The sequence below is a fragment of the Siniperca chuatsi genome, linkage group LG9 (assembly GCF_020085105.1).
Source record: "Siniperca chuatsi isolate FFG_IHB_CAS linkage group LG9, ASM2008510v1, whole genome shotgun sequence".
Lineage (NCBI taxonomy): Eukaryota > Metazoa > Chordata > Actinopteri > Centrarchiformes > Sinipercidae > Siniperca > Siniperca chuatsi.
In genome coordinates this window covers 16800132-16820656 of record NC_058050.1, presented here as the reverse complement: position 1 = coordinate 16820656, position 20525 = coordinate 16800132, and the positions used below count along the sequence as shown (strand labels likewise).

General features: G+C 41.7%; 1 protein-coding gene across 6 annotated transcripts in view; it reads right to left on the bottom strand.

The window, feature by feature from the left end:
- Nucleotides 1-20525, bottom strand: part of LOC122881424 (zinc finger protein 836-like) — a 35414-nt gene that overhangs the window by 4354 nt on the left and 10535 nt on the right. For 4 of the 6 annotated variants that reach the window (XR_006379158.1, XR_006379160.1, XR_006379161.1 and 1 more), the window contains one exon: nucleotides 2087-20524. The exons of 1 other annotated variant lie outside the window; for it this stretch is intronic. The gene's annotated coding sequence lies outside the window, so the exon portion shown is untranslated. Of the gene's footprint in view, nucleotides 1-2086; nucleotide 20525 lie in introns of those variants that run through there. One more of the 6 variants, XM_044207643.1, reaches the window with a different exon arrangement.

Below are 20525 nucleotides of genomic sequence, written 5' to 3'. Positions count from 1 at the left end.
GTTATACTTGATTTGTATTTTATTTTATGTATATGCTTTTTTGTGTGATTAATATTTTATTTAATTTTGATTATTATCTTTTTTATTTGATGGTCATTTCATTGTGTAATGCAATTATGTTCACTGCCAGTGTATTGTCTATATACAGTACCGGGTGTAATCAAGGTGTGAGGTCAATCCCAATTCAGCAAACACTAGTTGCCACCCACCATTAAACAGAAGAAGATGATGACGAAAACCCAATCATATCAGGAATAGAGGTATGCTTACAGATGCAGTAGCTGACCAGCTTGTAGCTGGAGCGGAATAAGTAAAATACCGGTAAGTGAAATGAGCGAGAGCGACATAGAAAAAAAAAAGATCTTGCCGGCATATAGATAAATCAGTTTGTTGCTTGAGTTTGAGAGTTTTATCATCCATCACGCAGATTAAGGATACATTTGAACATTGTTAGAAATTGTAGATTACATGTAATCAACACAACTGCGAGACACAAGTCAATTTGTAAAGTTTATTAAGAAACGTGTCGTTTTTTCCCCAAACACCTCTCCAACTGTTCTCTCTCCACTTGTCCATGCTGGTGTCAGAGACGCATACGAGCTGATTGGTGAAGGGGTGGCAGAGGGTTGAACTAAGTGTGGTAGAAGTAGGTTTTGTTTTGTTCGAAGAGGATAGACTTTTAGAGTACCGAAATGATGAAAATTATGATTATATCTGTACATGAATAACACACTGCATGTATCTGGTGAAATTTCCTGTGTTTTTTCATATCACAATATCAGTTTTTTCCAATATCATACGTTAGACTCCATAGAAATAATGTTAACACCCAACATTACATCCAAACTGTAATGTCTAGTGTTTGCTCAATCTAAACAACTTAACCTTATCAGGCGAATTAACAGTCCCAAGCATTAACAGTCCCAAGCATGATCATAATGCTACTGTAAGAGATTCTTGCAGGGAGTAATAAAAGGAAAAACAGCTACAGTGAACTGGATGGATTAAGAGCAGAGGCGACAAATGCTTTTTGCAATCTGGGCAAACTTCAAACCTCCAATATATTATGAAGGTCCCAGAACTAAAATATTAACATAAGTCCAAAAAAGTCCAAGTAATATAAATTAATATTGGATTAATTATTTTAAGAACCTCAAGCAAACCTTGATGTCCTGCCAAACAGGAAGGACAAACTCTACAGGAAGATAGTTAAAATAATTATTATTTATTATAATAATTTGTTTTGAGTGTAAAGCTCACTCCTCCTGTGTCCAATGTTTGTATCACTTCAAGACTATTAATTATGGCTTATTTTAGTTATTGTAGTTTTCATACATATTATACTGATACTTGGACAACATTTACATGCTTACAATTACATTAACCGCTTATTGTTCTTCAATGTACCACAAATAAATTGGGATTACTAATAATTTCTTTAGACAGTCTGATACAAGTTTTGCTCTTCTTGAAGATGTCAGTCATTTTGGGGCATGTTTAGACCCCTTCTTTACTATTCAGGAGACATATTAAAAACGGCATAAACTTAAACCCGTAAATCTTGACATCTGAAGTTCACATGAAGGATGAGAAGAGCCTTACAATATCTGACTAAGCAAATGACAACGAGGTCAACAAGGAGCCAATAAGCCACCAGACATACTGTAAGGTGGACGTAAACAAACAGAAAAAAACAACAGAATATTGGAAAGCTACGTTAGCTTGCTAATGCTGGCCACATTGCTAACGAACATAGGGATGTAGTTTTAGTAATACACGCACATAGTAACGTTACCGTTTTTACAAGCTCCACTCTAAGGCTAACGAGATTTTCATATGAGTAACGTTACTATTCATCTGCTACGTTTGTTAGCTTGGCATCAGACTCTCCCATACATCACCTAAGTCTTGTTCAAATATCTCAGAAGGGGTGCTAGTGAAAGCTAACCAGGGGGAGGTGGCCGGCCACGTTCCAGAGGAAGGCCGGAGAAAGGAATAACTAACGTTAGCAAGCTAGCTACCATGACCTATGGAGCAGCTTCTGCACAATAACCAACGGTTTTTATCTTCGCGTAACGTTACTCACCAACCACAGGAGCGTCAACGTTATCCCTCAGACTGGAGCCACAATGGCTGGGCGGAGGAGAAGAAATGGCTCCGCAGACATCTGTCCATGCAGAGGCCATACACTCTCAAGGGAAACGCGGGTCTGCTCAGCTCTATGGTGAACAAATGTGATGTTGTGCCAGGAACAAGAGCACCGAGCTGAGCTGAGAGCTGCAGCTGCAGCAGGCGCGGAACGGAAAGACACAGACACGAGATTACACAGCGCAGGCGCAGTTAACCAGAGCTTCTTGATAAAGCGCTGGGCTATGCGCCATGGCTGCGCCGCGATTTGGCGCTGTGGCCACAGTTGAAATTGCAGGTCACGTGAGGCGCTCTGTTGCTGAAAAACTTTTTCCATTAGAATACAAACTGCTATAATTAATGCGGGAACTTTATTGAGCGTTACACATTCAGCAATTACTCTTTTGCATAAACATAAGTTATTTGTGCTATGTGTGTGCTGTGGGCTCTTTAAATGCCAAATCCTGAGGAATTTTTCCACTGAATGCATCCTATGCTAAGAGGGTGCAACAGCAGACCTCACTCAATTAATGAACGTTTTTTTTTACCCCCTCACAATATTTGATGTATCATTATTTTTGAAGGTACATGTTCAGGCACACATTAAGATAATTAATACAAAGCTAACACTATAATGGCCTTAGACTAATGTTAAGTTTGCACTGTCCATTAGGCAACATAAGCTGCACTTTACCAGCCTAGCTTGCAGTGGCAGCTGGCCAATAGAGGGTGCTAGGGCAGCGCCCTCCTTGAGCCCTTGAGACACAAAAACCCCATTAACAATAATAATAAATTAAACAAATCATCATATTTGTGTGTTTGAAATATGGAATGCACCCAGTAATATGTGTAAAATATGATAGAAAATCATCTATGCAACATATACTGTATGCATTTCCTACACATCCCCTCTGCCTGTCTGCATGTCTCAGCAGCTCTGGGGCAATGGAGAAATCGCCCACAGGAGGCAGGTCTGTGTTTTACACAGTCTATGGTCTGTGTAGCAGTTTAGCCAAAGATAAGAACATATGACACAAAATTTAGCCAATCAGCGTCCTCCAATCTAATCAGAAAAGGGCGATTATTTTATCACCCCAAGTGAGCCACTGCTAGTAGGTCAGGACCTTCTTTTATACAGTCTATGGTCAGGAACTCTACAGGCAACATTTTAACTACATGACAATGGCGAGTGCGGTTACTAACATACTCCTCCAAGACCGAACCCTAACTCGGTAAAATCTCTCCTCCAAGATTCGTTTGAGAGGAGAATTTTGGCGGAACAACTACAGGTGAAAGAGCTGGGCCCAGATCAACCTGACCTCGCAATCAGACAGCAGGCTAGCGAGAAAGGGAAGCAATGTATGCAAGGCTTCTCTCGTAGCTGGTACACCAGAAAGGCCTGGCTTTGCTGGATGCGGTCATGCTAATGCTGGTGGTTATAGGACCAGTGGACAATGGACAGTTATAGGAGTGAGGGATATAAAGCACCCGTCTAAGAAAGTAAGGAAACATGAAAACACCAGGGCACACATTGATAATTCTGTCCAGCTAATGTTAGCCACATTAGGCAGAGTAAACATTGCTACGTAGCTGGATGACAGCCACAGGATTGCAGTGAAAAAAAACACAGTGAGGAAGTGGATAAACAGGCACATTTAATTCAAAATAATCAATTGTGTTAATTTTGAGGGGCTTTTGAGTCAGCCTTGCGAGGGCATGATGAGACTGACTCCTTGGACAACCCTGGCATTTTCAGGGGATTGGTGGATTTTGTTGCCTCCCTAAACAGTGTGCTGGATGAGCACCTAAGACAGCTAACTTAACTGTTTTTAAAGACACCTCAAGACAGTACAAAACAAGTTGTTTTTCAGAGAGGATTCAGTGCTCCCAGGGCCCAGTGAACCACGGGCAGTATCACCTCGGCCTGCCACCAGGTCACCACCAGCCCCACCACCACAGCCATCATCACCAGCCAGGCCAGTCAAGAGGTCCCATGCCGCCTTAGCACAAGCACCTCCCCCACAGCCACCACCATGTACCAGCGCCTCCACCTACACAGCAGCCAGTTCTGTCTTGGAAGACAGACAGACCGGGACACTGCTCTCCCTGTCTCCAGGTTTCAACCAGCTCAGCCATCAGGTCCACAGCTCAAATCCACCTCCACATATACACCCCTCGACCTGGTCAAACTTTTCATTGTGTCAAAACACAAACAAGCACGCTGCTAAACAAGCAGGGAAAAAGTACAGGGGATTTTTACAAGTACATTGGGCTGCTTCTGTACATGGCCATGGTGAAACTTGACAGCATTGCAGATTACTGGAGGCAGAATCACCTTTTTTCTTTGCCACTTCCATCACAGATCATGCCATGGGACAGATACAGAGCAATAATTAATCTTAGTGACCCTGATGAGGATGTCCATAACGAAGGGCACAGCCGACCATGACAAACTCTTCGGACTAAAACCTCTAATGGACACCATCAAGAATGCGTGCAAGACATTTTATCATCCCCACAGAGACGTGGCTGTGGATGAAAGAATGGTTGCCTTAAAGGCTAAACTGGGATGACGCAGTACATGAAGGGAAAACCCACAAAGTGGGGATTCAAGTTTTTTCTGGGCTGACTCAAGGAATGGCTACACAGTGGAATTTTCCATTTACACTGGGAAAAGTGACATCCCCCTGGACATGCCCTGTCCTACGATGTTGTGATGTCCCTGGTGCAACCAGGTTACCTTTGCACAGGCTACCACATTTACATGGACAATTTTTATTCCAGTCCCAAGCTCTTCAGGGCTCTCCATGAGCAAAGATTTGCTGCCTGTGGGACCTACAGGGAGAACCACAAGGACTGCCCTAGGACAGAACTGAAGGCCCTCACAAGAAAGTCAGAAAGAGGCTCCATAAGATGGATCCAGGATGGCCCCCTCATCTATGTGAAATGGATGGCCACGAGGGAAGTATACACAGCACACTCCGGCAAAACTGTGCAGAGGAGGGTGAAACAACGAGATGGCTCGTGGACAAAGGTATCAATCCCTTGTCCCACACCAGTTACAGAGTACCATCAACTCATGGGTGGAGTTGATCGATCAGATCAGCTCATTCAGTATTACTCTGCACAACACAAAACCATGCCTTGGTACAGAAACCTGTTCTAGCATTTTCTGGACATTGCCACCCCCAACAGCTTTATTCTCCACAAGGAACTCTGTCTTGCCAAGAAAACAAAACCCATGACACAAAGAGCTTTCATGGAAGAGCTGACTGCAGAGCTCTGTGGCAAGCTTCTCCGCACAGCTCCTACCCGGGCACCTGCAGGTCATCTTCCTGTACCTATTGCTGATGTCCATGCAGCAGGCCCCTGCACGAAAGCCACCACGGGTAGCAGGAGATGTGAACATTGCCAAAGCCAAGGCAAGTGAAAGGACACACCATGGAAATACATGCAGTGTGATGTTGCCCTCTGCATACAGCTGGACAGAAACTGTTTTTCAGCATGGCATGACAGTTGAAACATGCACATTATGTAAATATTGTAAATAGTGTTTTTTCTGTGTTTTTATATACAGTACATAGTAAATATTTGGTTTGAAAAAACTGTTGTAATGCTATGTTGTAAGAAGTCATTATTCAGTCCCATTTTATCTCAGTCCGTCTAACATTTGGTGAAAGTAGAGTCACTGACAACATTTGTACTCAAAAAACGATATTACAAAATGTCTTTAGACATTTATTATGCATTTATCTACTATTTTATTCATATATTCCACTACTTTTGACAACCTTTGGTAAACCCATTTCAATCACCAAAACAATTTGTCCACATGAGTAATGGTATGTTTTCACAAGAGATTTGAAGAATTTCAAAAATCAGACTTTAACTATTCATCTTTAGGGCCAACTTATCTCTTTACACAATGCTCTAGGACAATTGGACAAGTCCCTCATTATACAGAGAGCTGAGGTTTTTCTGCACATTTAGATATAGAACATGGGTATCATGTTATGCAAGTGCCTTTAAACCCCAGAGGGTTAAAGTCAGCTAGTTGGCTGTCTGTAAATATAAAAATGGAGCAGCTGCCCCAAGTGGAGGAGTTCAGGTATGTTGAGGTCTTATTCATGACTGAGGGTAAGTTTTGAAGGAGTAACCACCATTCAGCAGCAGGTTCAGTAAGGCAGTCATTGTATCATTTCCTTGTGTTGTGGTGAGGAGAGACCAGAGCCATAAAGGAACCAGGTGAAGTTGTTAGGGCACCTTCTTTGACCTGCTGTGGTACTGACCAATTGGGAGGAAACCCTGAAGAAGATTTTAGCACACAATGTAAGGATGACATCTCCTTGGTCTTGAGAAAAGTCTGGGAAGTTACTAAAAACTCCCAATTATATGCATTCTTTTCTTGGATAAGCCATGGTATATTTAAAACAAAACCAAGTACATCAATAATAGGGTAAACTGATGGTGTATTTATTAAGCTTACTACACACATAACTGTAATCATTAGATTTTCAACCAGATTTTCACTTTTTCACAGACGAGAAGAAGCATCTGTTGCTCACCTGGGCAATTACGTCTTTCAGAAATTTCCCTCTGGCAGTCACAAGGCAATGATGGTAATGACAGACTTAATAAATAGCCAGAATGTGATTTAAGTTCTCTTATTCCCCTGTTGACCAGTTGCTCAATCTCTTCAGATGAGAACGTAACATTTATACAATATTGCAAAGACATATATACAGACTTATATGTACAACTCTTCTCTCCAGGCCCGGAAAGAATTGAATGACTCACATTGTTCCCTGGAGCCTCAGGACTAAAACCCCTCTTCTGGCTGATTAGAGTGCTATGGAGTGGTTGAGATATGCTGTGAAGTTCATGATTGGTAATAGCCTGTAGCACGACCTTCAAATAACAGCTTAAAAGATGGTGCAGACAAAAATAGACAGGTAGAACATATTCAGAAAGGTTCTGCACTAAGGACGTGAGTGTTTACTATGGTGCAGCTCCACATCCATGGATATATCTTCTTTGCTCAGCCAGTGTGCTGGCTCCAACAGCAAGGTGAAGAAAAATGAATGAAATTAATTGAGGAAACACATTTGCATGTCAACTGTAAGGTTGACCAAGAAGAAAATTAACTAATGGAGCTCTAGCATAAGTTCAGTCAGCAAGAGTAGACCTCCGCATGCTTAAGCGTAGTAATTCTGATTCCATTCTGCCATTCACTCCTCACACATGTTCACTTATATTTCCTGCTGTCATTATCTGAGGCTTTCAAATTGGGACATCAGCTGGTCTCATCTATGCAATAGCACTGTGACACACCTTCATTGTCAATCCATCATCCTACTACTGTCTGTTTAAATATGATTCTCTCTCTGCTTTCAGTACGTTCATGCAACGGTTGTGCGACCCTCCACTTCCCCATCTCCGCCGCAGATCCATCAGCTCATCATTCCATCAACCTCTTCAGCCATCAGCCTCAGCCACCAATATCACCAGTGTCTGGACTCCACAGGGGGATTTATTCTGCTGCTGCTCAGGACAGACACCCTCCACCACCAAAATCTCCCCCCGCAGAGTCTAAGCGCCAAAGACTCTGTCAAGTTTAACACCTCACAACATCTGTTTAAATAAATACTATCATTACTTTATTCACTTGTCTCTCCTGATTGAACTGCAGTTTCTATATAGTGCTGCAGTCTCGAGGTTTGTGTTTGACCAGTCAGTAATGTTCAGTACTGCAAAAATTATCTTGAAAATAGCAACACCCACGTCAGAATACTGTTTGTTGATTTCAGCTCAACATTTAACACAACCACCCCCATGAAATTGGTTGGCAAGCTCAGCACTCTGGGCTTGAGTACCACAGTCTGCAAATGGATATAGGACTTCCTCACAAATAGACCCCCGTACACCCACCCAATTTTGCAGATGACACCACCATCATCGGCCAAATTACAAACAACGATGAGACTTCGTATCTGGAGGAAATAAACAATCTTGCAGGGTGATGCACAGAGAACATCCTACTGCTCAGTTTCAACAAAACCAAGGAGCTGATCATTGAATTTAGGAAAAAGGAGGCAAAAACACACACCCATGTCTACATCAGTGGAGCTGAGGTGGAGCGAGTGAAGAGTTTTTGGTTCCTGAGAATCGGCATCACAGAGAACCTGTCATGGACATGTCACATGTTCACCCTGGTAAAGCAACGGCAGTATTTCTTAAGGAAACTTAAGAAGGCAAAAGTCCCGCACAAGTACTTCTTAACTTTTATAGAGGAGCAATAGCAAGCTGGAAACATCATCCTAACTGGAAACAATACAAATTGGCATGGGATGTGCACTGCCCAGGACCACCACCTCTCTGGAATGTGGATCTAGTATGCCACAGAACTTGTGTTTCGCTTGATTTGGTGAGGGCTGAGCCATTTTCCCAAGAATTTGTGCTCTGGTATTGGCAACAGGACTTCCTCTGACTCACAGCACCTCAGCCAGGCTGAATATGTTTATGAACTGTATCTACATTTTCAGAATATGGAGATGACATTCATGTTGTTTACTTTCCCAGACTACTCCCACATCTCATGCAGTTACACCACTGGTCCTCTGAATGGCAGGTTTTAAGAGGTTCAAAGTTAAGGACCATATTGCTGCCAGTTCTTTTCACTCTTGATGGTGTGAGCCATGAAGGTGAATCCTTGGTCTTTACAGCTGAGAAACCCCCCCAGAATACAGTAGCTGAAGCACATCTTGGCTAGTACTTCTCTTAAAGGGAAGAACACAGTATATCTCGTGGCACAGTGAGTATGAACTTGTTACTTAGCTGGCCAGACTACATCTATTTCAATATACTCAAAGAAGCACTGATGACACATAGTGGTACAAGAGGTAGAATTCCCTGCAGCAACTTCTCTCTAAAACTTCTCTTCATAAAGGAACATTTTGCAAAGAAGTCAATATTCAATAGGTAACTCTTCACTGAGTGGACTGACATTTTCTCTGTTTCCCTACAATTTCTTCCTCCTGCTTGGGAAGATCACAGGGCTGCTCTTGGGTCCATGCTTCCTGATCTAGTCCAGTGCATCAGGATTGTGCTCGTCAGTGGCAGGGACTAATGGATTGGTTGAGAGAGTCACTGGCACTAAAGGCAACTCACTAGCCTTTGATCTTGTGATTTACCTGAACTTACTCAAATCAACAAATAGATGTGGCCCCAGCAAAGTGAAGTACACAGAGACAACTGCAAACGTCTTTGTAAACTTCATTAGTGGGACAGAGATGATGGGGGAATAACTACAACTAATGGCCTGAAACCAACCTGCTATGGCACGCTCTGTGAGGCTGAGCAGGTGCTTCAGTCAGGATCATCTGTCCAGACTGAAGCAGTGTTTTATGCACCAGCAGTTCTGCATTTCATTATACTATGACCATAAATCAGAATATATGAATAATATAAAATTTGTTTTAATTGTTTTTTATAATAAAACGATCACAGTTTGATATGATTCAGATTACCTATTTATTGTCTGGAGAGTAACAATTCTCAAGTCCTCCATCACCATCTGGTACGCAGCAGCCACTGCCAAGGGCAGAGTGTAGCATATCATTTGCTCCGTAGAGAAGGTGATTGGCTGCAATCTGCCATCCCTCCAGGACTGAGGCGTGCAGGAAAGATTGTGACTGACCCCTCCCACCCTGGACACAAACTGTTTCACACACTCCCCTCCGGCAGGAGGCTGTGATCCATCTGGACCAAAACCTCATGCCACAAAAACATTTTCTTTCTGTCTGCAGCTGGCTCTGACTCTCATACACCCCACACTACATGTTACATTAACATAAAGTCTACACACCTAGATCTTTCATTTAAATTAAGTCATATTGTACATATTGTATTTAAAATATTTTTTCATATTTTATTGTCAATTTTATATTTATGCTTCTTGACCGGAAGTACTTGCTTTCATCTTATATTTTCTACTTACCGTGTTTGTTGTTATGCACCAAATATACCAAGGCAAATTCCTTGTATGTGAAAACTACTTGGCAATAAACCTGATTCTGATACAAAAAGCTCAGTTTTGTATCATTCCTTTAGATTTATTTTAAAATGTACATGAAAAATACATTTTATTGATTTATGTATTTTAATAAGAATTCTGTTTGCAATGAAAACCCCAAACAAAGATCATCTTAAACAATGACTATGGGCATTACCATAAAATCTACTTCTAAATGGCATCCAGGAGCTGAAGCCTTTACCAGAATACATTGGATGAGAAGCAGGGTACACCCTGGACATGTTGCCAGCAACAGAGCAGACACATAGACAGCCACTGAATTTAGTTTTAAGTTCACCTGACCTAGGCCTACATGTCTTTAGACTGTGGGAGGAAACCAGAGGTAACCCACAGAGACACAGGAAGAACATGCAAACTCCACCCAGAATGGCCCCAGACATCTGCTTGATTCAAACCAGGACCAGGACCACTAACCACTGATCTGCTACACTGCTTGTGTACTTCCACCATATGGCGAATGTTTCATCTACCAAATGGCATACTGGCATATAATGGATTTTTTTCCAACATTTTTTGTGGTTTCTAGTAAAAGCAAACAATTATATCTTACTTCAATGTTGTTTATATACCCATAAGCTGACTTTTAGCACTTCTAGTAAGCACACAACTGGTCTCAAATTCAGGATAGTGGCTAGATTTGTGCTCCTGTAGATCACACTGTTGATGTACACTACGCAAAATATGTATTGTTTTTGTTTGTGGCAGTAGTATTTACTTTTTAAAAAACAGTATTTTCCTTCCTCATACTAGGAGCTGGCTCTTACTTCCACTTCTTCAGGTCTGTGATTTAAAGTGATGTACCTTCTGTTATCTTGACTCACAGAAACAGGTTTCATGTTAGCTCTAATTTGGGTTGGTGAACTTCTTAAATCAACTATTTTATTTAAATAAACTGAGGCTTTTCATAACAAGCCAACATGTTCATAGCTTTCTTTCTGTTAGCATCCCCCAAAGTACACAGAAATACAAACAAGACCCACACATAGATTTTCTAGTTGACTTTACTCCTTAATTGAATGCATCAACTCAAATTTCTTAAGAAAGTAACATCCTTGGGTTGTGAAAAGAATATTCAATTAGAACATCTTTCGAATGTCTGTACAAGATGCTTAGCGATATCAAAAATGCAACCCATGAGAAACATTGAGAAATGTTAAATTGAAAATTACAAAATTATCTATAGTACATGTATAGTCATACAAAATACCAATAGATTAAAATAACCAGTTTGAATCTATCTTACATATTGTCAACAAAACTGACTAAAAACTATTTCAAAATAAATGTCAAACATCAAAAATGATCATTTGATCAAAAACTTATGCCTTTATCCAAGACATTTCATAAACATTTTATCCCATCATGCTTTGTCTGTATTCAATACACAGAATATCTAACACCTTTACACAATTTTGTTACTGCTGTCAAGAAACTATGTGGCTAATTTACGCTATACAAATTCCAATATTAGAACTAAACATATATACAATGTAAATTAGTTGTAAACTTAGGAGAAGATGCCCGACATAGTGACACAAGCCAATAGCTGTGTAAGTATGCAACAAGGGCCAAAAATTCTAATTGGATCTAAATTGTGAGTACAAGTGGAGGTACTCAGTCAGATGTAAGGCATGAAAGGGATTTCAAGTTATTTTAGTTACAGTTACTCAAAGGGAAGGGAGATCTTATCTAACAACCATTACTGAGAGGACCCAGCATGAGTCTGTTGATGTTCCTCCAGTAGGTGAGGAAAAGCAAAGGCTTTGTCACATTCTGTGCATTCATATACGACTTGACCGACATGACTTTCTTGGTGCTGCTTAAGAAGTGACCACTGGCTGAATGACTTGTAACACATATCACAGCGGTACTCTCCAATTTCTTTTTCAGCATGCAATCTCATATGAAAAGACAGATCTTGTGTTGTATTGAATTCGGTGTGGCACTGGGTACATTTGAGCTTCTTGTTGGCCAATTGAGCTGTGTTTTGAGCAGCAAATTTTTGACGATGCCTTCGCTCGTGCTCTCTAAGGTACCGCCTTACGGCAAACGTTTTTCCACAAAGCTCACATCTGAATGGTTTCTCATGTGGGTGCTGTTTATTTTGATGCTCCAAGAGACTGCTTTTTGAGGAGAACTGCATTGAGCAAACAGGGCAATGGTACAAGTCCTCTCCGGTAACATCAATCTCCTCCTCCTCTCCTGCTGCTTGATAAGTTGGAATGGATGTCTTAGCGGATGGATTTGAGTATTCAGTCTCCATTATTGCGTGCTGTTGACGAGAACAGCGGTGCTGGTGGAAAGCATTGTTTCCCAAAAAGCTCTGGCCACATTTGGTGCATTCAAATTCAGTAGCTGATGTCAGATGACGGTGCTCATGTTCTTCCAGCTTACTTCCAGAGGGAAATATCATTTTACAAGTTTTGCATTCAAATGTACCATCAGGATGTATGGGAAAATGACCAATCAATTCAGTAGCACTGGCAAAACACCGATGGCAAACTGGACATATGAAACCGTGTGAAGGGCCTCCATCTTTACCTTCAGCGTTATGTTTAATTTCTGCTGTCGTATCAACATGGCTCACAAGATGGCTGAGGAAGTGCTGAGAGGAGGAAAAACTATTGTTGCATTGATTACATGGATATTCACTTCTAGACCATGATAGTTGGTGGGTGGTCCTGTGCTTTTTCAGGTGAGATGCATGCAGAAAATGTTTATCGCAGTCTGAACATGAGTATGGTCGCTCTTTGGCTGCCATGCAACCATGCTCTGAGAGCTCCTCTGGGTCTCTGAAACGCTCACTACAAACACCACAGCGATATTTGAGTTCTTTGTTGAATACTGATGAGCTTTCAGAGAGTGACGCAAACTTTTCATTTTCTTCCCTTGAAGTTGAAGATGGGTGACGGTCATCTAACTTAGAGTGGCTTTTCCGATGCTCAGCTCTACTACTCTTGGAGAGAAACACATGATTGCATATGTCGCATGGGAAGTTCTCTTCACGGTGGGTGGACATGTGTTCTGCTAACTGTGAGGGTCCTGTGAAACTGAGGTGACATTTGGAACAACGGTATGGACGGCTCTTTCCATGAGAATGCTTATGTTTACGCAATGCAAAGAGAGAGACAAAACCCCTGCCGCATGCCTGACACTGAAATTCAGACTTGTGCATTCGTTGATGGTGCTGCAACTGGGATGCCTGGAAAAAACATCTACCACATTCTGCACATTCATGTGGTTTTTCCCCCAAGTGACACCGCTGATGATCCTCAAGACTTTCTGATGTTGGGAATGTCTTGCCACACACATGGCACGGGAAGTATGGTGCAGAGTCTGAGTCGCTGTCCTCACTGCCATTATTTTCATCCTCATCACTATCACCAGTTGTACTGGCTTGAAAGCTGGATTGTTGTTCAGTGCTACTCTTTTCCTGTAAAGTACTCCCATGATCCTTCTGCTCTTTTTGATGCCATTTTCTATAGTGTCTTGCCAGTGATTTTTTGACTGAATAGGTCTTGTTACAGAAACGACAAGTAAATACATCGTCTGGATGGTATTCACTGCAATGATTACATAAAGACGGTCTTGTCCAAAACCTTTGATTACACAGTTTACAAGCAAAAGGTCTGTTTGGGTCATGACATGTTCTGTGGATTTCAAGATCAGATAAGGTGTAAACCATTGTGGAACAGTCAGGGCAAGAGTATTTCTTATTATTTCCATGCATCCTCATGTGTTTTTCAAGATTTCCTTGGCTAGTGCACACCCGCCCACATCTAGCACATGTATTGCGCTTTTTCTCTTGTTCCTCTCTTCCATGGTCTTCAAGGTGACTAATGAGCATTAAGCCATCTGTGAAGCTCTTATCACATTCTGAACATTGGTACTGCACAGCTTTCTTCTCTTTACTTGAGCTGCCTTGGACCTGATTTCCTTCTGATTTTTGTGGGGATTCATCCATAAAGTCTTCTTTGCAGGAGAAGTTGGTCTGCAAAACCCCAGTGCCAGTTGTTTTGGAGCCTTCTTTGAACACTAGAACAGAGTCATTCAGCGCAAAATCAATTTCTGCTTTCAAAGGGACTTCCAACTGTTGGGTTGTATTCCTCTCTGAAATACGTCCAAATCTACATTTCCTGTAGTGATTTCGGAGAAGACTTTTATTCCAGAAGCCTCTCTTGCACGTTTTACAGTTAAAAGGATGCTCCATTGTGTGTACACGCAGATGACCAGTTAGTCCAGCTTTATTTGCAAAGGACATATTGCACTCTGGGCAGGAAAATGGTTTGGAGACCTCCCTATCAAGAGCTGTATCTAGTTTACAGATTAGATTAGCACCATCACTTAGCCGTTCGTCACAGCTCTCATCCAAAGGCTCTTCTTTGATGTTTGGTATGTTTGACAGATGGTGTTGTAGGGGAGCAGTAGCCACTGGTGGAACCATTGTTTCCATCTTGTGTGCATTTAAAAAATGCTCTTGGAGCTGTGAAAACAGCAAAAAGCGGGAACTACAGTATGCACAAGAAAAACCTTTTGGTGGGCCTTGAGAGGTTGATGGTTGGCAAACTGTTGACTTTGATAAGCTTGTTGTTGAAGTGCAACTTTTTTTGTGATTTTCAAGCTCGACTTGAGAGAAAAATCCTCCACATCTGTCACAGAGCACTTTATTTTGCTGCTGTTTCTTGGTGCACTTTGGGAAATGACGCTGTAAATAATCCTTCCTTATAAATCTCTGACCACAATAATCACAGGCATATGGCTTCTCTCCTGTGTGCAGGCGGGTATGCACACCTAATTGCCAGCTGTTTCCAAAAGCACGGGGGCAGTAACTACATACATATTTGTACTTTTTGTTAAAATAAGGCTGGATCCTCTCAAGTACACGATTTCTCACCCCATCAAGCAGGTTTGTCACATTTTCTGTGGGTGGATTAGTTCCCAGTGGTAGAGAAGCATTTGTTTCTTTGGAGACCTTTCTGCACTTGTTCATCTTTCTGTGCTTTTTCAGAGATTTTTCATGAGCGAATGACGAGCCACAGCGTGTGCACTTGAATAATTTTGTAACATGGAACATAGTGTCATGTCGGGAAAGTTTAGACTGAGTTGAGAAGCTCCTTGAACAGACTTCGCACTCGAATGTCTCCTGCTTTTTAGCAGGCACAATGCCAAACTTATTTTGCCAACCCTTGCCAACATCATCTAAACTGATTTTGGGAATACAGACTTCCAATCGTGGTCTTTTCCCTTTGCAACGAGTCTGATGTACTTTCAGATGATCATACCTTGAAAAGCAGCTGTCACAGGCTTTACAGCGATAAGGCTTCACTTCGTTATGTGTCAAAATGTGACGTCTCAGGTTTCGTGATTTCATGAAAGTCTTGGTGCAGAATTTACACTTGTACTCAGCTTCACCGTCTGCTTGGGGCTTTTGTGCTGCTTCTCTGAGAGTAGGCATGTTTGACAATTGTGTTACAGCATCGCTTCTGACTTCTGACTGCCCCTCTTCATAAACACCATGACACAAAGCCTCATGCTGCAAACATACTGTTTGACTTCTATATCTGTGGCCGCAGTGTATACATGCGTATGGTTGCACACCAGTATGTGAAACTAGGTGCCTCAAGAGTAACGATCTGTACCTGAACCTCTGTGTACAGTGAGGGCATTTAAACTGAAGAATCTTGGTTGCATTGGACTCTAAAGGCATTTTATGGACATTCTGGCTTGGCCGTAAAATGCTATTACTGACATCGCCAATAGGAGATGATAAGCCAGTGTTGAGCTCTGTAGTTCCTCCACAGTTCTTCTGATGTTGATTTAATTTTCTAAATCCAAAGTACAGTCCACATCTTGAGCATAGAAGCAGAGAGTTTGTTTTGTGACCACGGTGATGATTTTTCAGGCGGATTTTCTTAGTAAACACCCGTGGACAATAGGAACACTGATGTTTCCCATTTGGCTTAGTGTCAGACTCCATTGTGACAATATGTCTAGTTTGAGCATGCAAACACTTCTCGCTGTGAAGTTTAAGGTACAAGTCACGGTAAAATTGTTTCCCACAGTTTGTGCAGGAAAAGGGTTTGTCTCCAGTATGTTTGATCATGTGGCGTAGCAAATAGCGGCGATTACTGAAATTATGTTTGCAAAAAGGACACTGGTTTGACGAGGACCCAGATATATGTGTAAGACAATGTTTTCTTAGCACTTGGGCATCATTAAATACCTCTTTGCATAAGGAACACTGTAGCTGCTTTGGTCCACTCTGCTCTTTCACAGATTCCAAGGACTGCTGTGGTTGTAATGGTGGCCTCTCTTCAAGCTGAGGTGCCTTGTTTTCTCTATTTCTGTGGGCATCCAGATGCCTAAGCAGATGTGCAGGATACTGGAACTGCAGATGGCAGTCTGGGCATTGAAGCTTTCCCCTTTTATGATGTGAGCTTCTGTGCTGGATCAGTTCTCCAATACTTGGAAGAATCTTTCTGCAGACAGTGCACTGTATCCTCCTCTGGTGAACGATTTTATGACCAATCAGATGGGCACGTTTCTTGAATCCTTTCCCACATTCCAGACAGCGGTATGGTCTTTCACCTCGGTGATTGCGCTCATGTTTCTTCAGTGACTGTGAGATGCTGAAACATTTTCCACAAAACTGACAGCTCAGGGCACGACTGCTATTTGCTTCAGTTGATTTTAAGTTATTCTTACTCTCTTCAGTCTTTGTACTACTTAAAGTTGCTGGTTTAGACATGGTAGAGAAAACTGAATTCCTGTACCTGAACATTTTGCCAGTGAGTTTAAACAACTCATGTTTTTTCATATGTCTGTACTTTCCAGAAGCATAACAAAAAACTGCTGGACAAAGATTGCATTTGTAACGTGGTACAGGCTTAGAGTCAGTTAAAGCTGGGGGTGCTTGCTTTTTCTGTTCATTTTCCTTTGACAGTGTTTTCTGCTCAATTTCCTTTGTTTTTTTCTGTTCAACATTTTGCCTTGATTTTGCCCTCTCTTTTGCAAGCCGATTAACACATTCTCTGAGGCAAAATGTTTGAATATGTCTATGTCGGTTGGATGGCAAAGTGAAGGTAGTGTGGCACAAGGGACACCGATATTTATTACCAATTTTTTCCCTGCCACCACATATTGAATACCTGACACAGTCACGCAAATGTCGAGCCCTGTTGTAGGAGTACTTGAAAAGCCGTGGACAAAGAGGACATTTATATTTTCCTCTTGTGTCATTCTCTATGTTTTGACTTTTCTCACCACTGAGGTTTGTGGTACACTGACTTGGCGAAACTGCCAAACTCTTTCCCTTGTGTATGTTGTAGAAGTGCTTTTTGGCCTTCTCTGTAGTTGAGAAGCTTTTACCACATACACTACACAGATTAGTTTTGGAGATGTCAACAAGCTTTACGTAACACTCAGGCAGGTTTGGATATGGTTTGTTTGGTACCAAGTCTTTTTGTGGTGGTGTTTTAGTCTCGCTGACAACAGCATCAGAATTTGTAACTGGAAGTTTTGGCTGCTTGCATCTACCTGGTATACGCTTGTGTCTTTGCAGGGTACTAGTCTGTGAAAAATATAATCCACATCCATTACACTTATAGGGTGTTTGGCCAGTGTGAGTCCGCATATGCTTGATATACTGAAATAGTTTTGAAAATTTTAGTCCGCACCTAATGCACCTGTGGCGGCCGTGGCGTTTTCTTTTGTTCTGTAGGCGGGAATTAGAAGGGAGCTGAGGGCTTTCTTTGCTTACACCACACACATGTGTTTCTGCTTGTTCATTCCTCATCAGGTAGAGGTTACAAGTCTTGCAAAACTGGAAATTGTACACTGAATGGCAACAATGGTGGTGTTCAATTAGATGATCTACATTGTGGGTTGTGTGGTGGCAATCTGCGCAATGATATGAGTTACTCATTCCATTCACTGACTCGATGGTCTTCAATATTACAACAGGCTGCAGACGTTTTCTCATTTGTATAGAGGATTTTAGTTGAGGTGCTTGTCCTTCTGAATGGTTCATGCTGTTACTGTCAGGTCTGGCCACAGAAGTGTCTTTATATTGACTTGTTTCAAGTTTTGTTTCATCAGTGTCACATGAGTCTTCCCTTGACAGAGGTTCACCATACAGCATGCCAAGCACTGACGGTTCCTCTGTAGATGTGTCCAACTCTTCAAATGACTCTCTTGCGCTTTCAGCAACATCTCCACTAGGACTTTCTGGTTGTAGGGCCATTGGACTTTGATGTAGTGACTGTTGCTGATGTGGAGAAGAGGTTGTGTTTGTATTCTCTGGTGGACTTGTCATTTCCTTTTCTAGACAGGGAAATATGTCTGTGCTTGAGGTGTTTGACTGTAAGCAGGAATCTAAACTATTAGAAACACTTTGTTCTTTACTGTGACTAGTCACGGCAGGGCCTCTACAATCTGGATCTGTAGGCAAGGTTGTGGTTTTCTTCTCTGGCAGACTTGTCATTTCCTTTTCTAGACAGGGATTACCGTCTGTGCTGGAGATGTTTGACTGTAAGCATTCTACATGACTAGCAACACCTTCTACGTTCTTGTCACTAGTATCAATAGAAAGACAGTCACTAGTGACACCAGGACCATGAAAATCTGGATCTAAAGTGGCATTTGTCTTCTCTGCTGCACTTGTCCATTCTTTTTCTAGACAGGTATTTAAGTCTGTGCTGGAGCCATTTGACTGTAAGCAGGATTCTGAATGACTTGTAACACTTTGCTCATTCTTGTCACTGGCATCGCTGAAATGACTATCCCTCGTCACAGCAGGGCTCCAACAAATATTGTCCTGAGCTACACTTTCGTAAGACTGATGCTCAGATAACTGCAAACAGGATTCAACTTCATGACTGTTGCTTTTCAAGGTGCTTGTGCATTTACTCAGTTCATGAGTAGCATCTTTACAATCGGACACCTTGATACCCAGTGGAGCTGAAGATTGAGAAGTATTTGACCGAGTTTCTTCCTCCTGACAATCGGTTACCATATTTTCATCTTGACCATCAGTGGGGTTGGAATTAGGGGATTTCTTCTCATCAAAAATCTCATTTTCTAATGAACCTGATTCTTGGCTTTCCCCTTTTAGGACTTCACTTTTGTCCTGCTCGTCCTTTCTCATATTTCTATCTTGACCATCTGTGGAGTTGCCATTATCAAATCCCTCATTTTCTTGGTCAAATGATTCCTTAATTTCCTTTCTTAGGACTTTTTCATCTAAGTGATCTTGCTCACTGTCAAATGTAGTCATGATATTTGGAGCAGTTGCAGTGATCTGCTCCTCCTTATTGCCATCTGGGTACTCCTCTATTCCATCCCCAGTCAAGTTGTCATGGACACTTATCGAGATGTTTGAATATTTTCCTTGAGTGAGATCTCTCTCCACATCTTCCTTTTGTTTCTGAGCTTGACAACCATCATAATCATTTCTATCCTCTACAGTCTCCCTCCCTGTAGTTGCCTCCATGTTAGCAGTAGTAGGGGACTGATCGTGTCCTGCATAAGATTTAACAGTGTTTTCTGGCTTTTCCATCTTGTTTTGTGTACATTCAACTATGTTTTCTCCTGCCTTCACATTTGATGGACTTGGCAAAAGTACATTAGTCTCTGACATATTAGGGCACAGACTCTCAGTCGGAAACGTCACATTTCCAGTATGAGTGAAAAGCCATTCTGATGAGTTGTGTTTTATAGTAACATCAGTTTTAGGTTTTGGAACTGAATTACTTGGCATGAATTTACAAGAGGGCCTTCTTTCACCGACATCTGCCTCCGAGCAGCTACTGACATCTGAGTAGTCCTCAAGAAATGATGTAGCTAGCATTCCACAGTCTTGCTTAAGTCCTTGTAAATCAGTTGCAAACGATGAAGGAAAAGATTCTGATGTCGATAATCCATCTGTGGCAAAATCTGAGATATCACTATTTTCACATCTCTGCAAGTAATCATTTTCAATTTGTTCTCCATCAGCTTGCCATGGTGTTTCCTTGTAGTATCTTTGATAAACACAGTCTGAGCTGGAATTTCCAATACTGGGATTTGAGTAATAGTTTATGTTGAAGTTTGAGTTTGTTGCAGGGGCTTCATGTGAAGCCACTGTGCCGGAAAAGTCATGATGTCCAATGAGGTTCTCTATATGTTGGGAAAGACTTCCCTCTGACTCTGATGTCCTTCTCAAAGTGCTTGGATCCGATGATAGAGGTGGAATGTTATGGAAGTATGAATCCCACCCATGAGCCATTCTCTGCAAGGACTGGAAGCTAGGGCTTATTTTACTCAATCC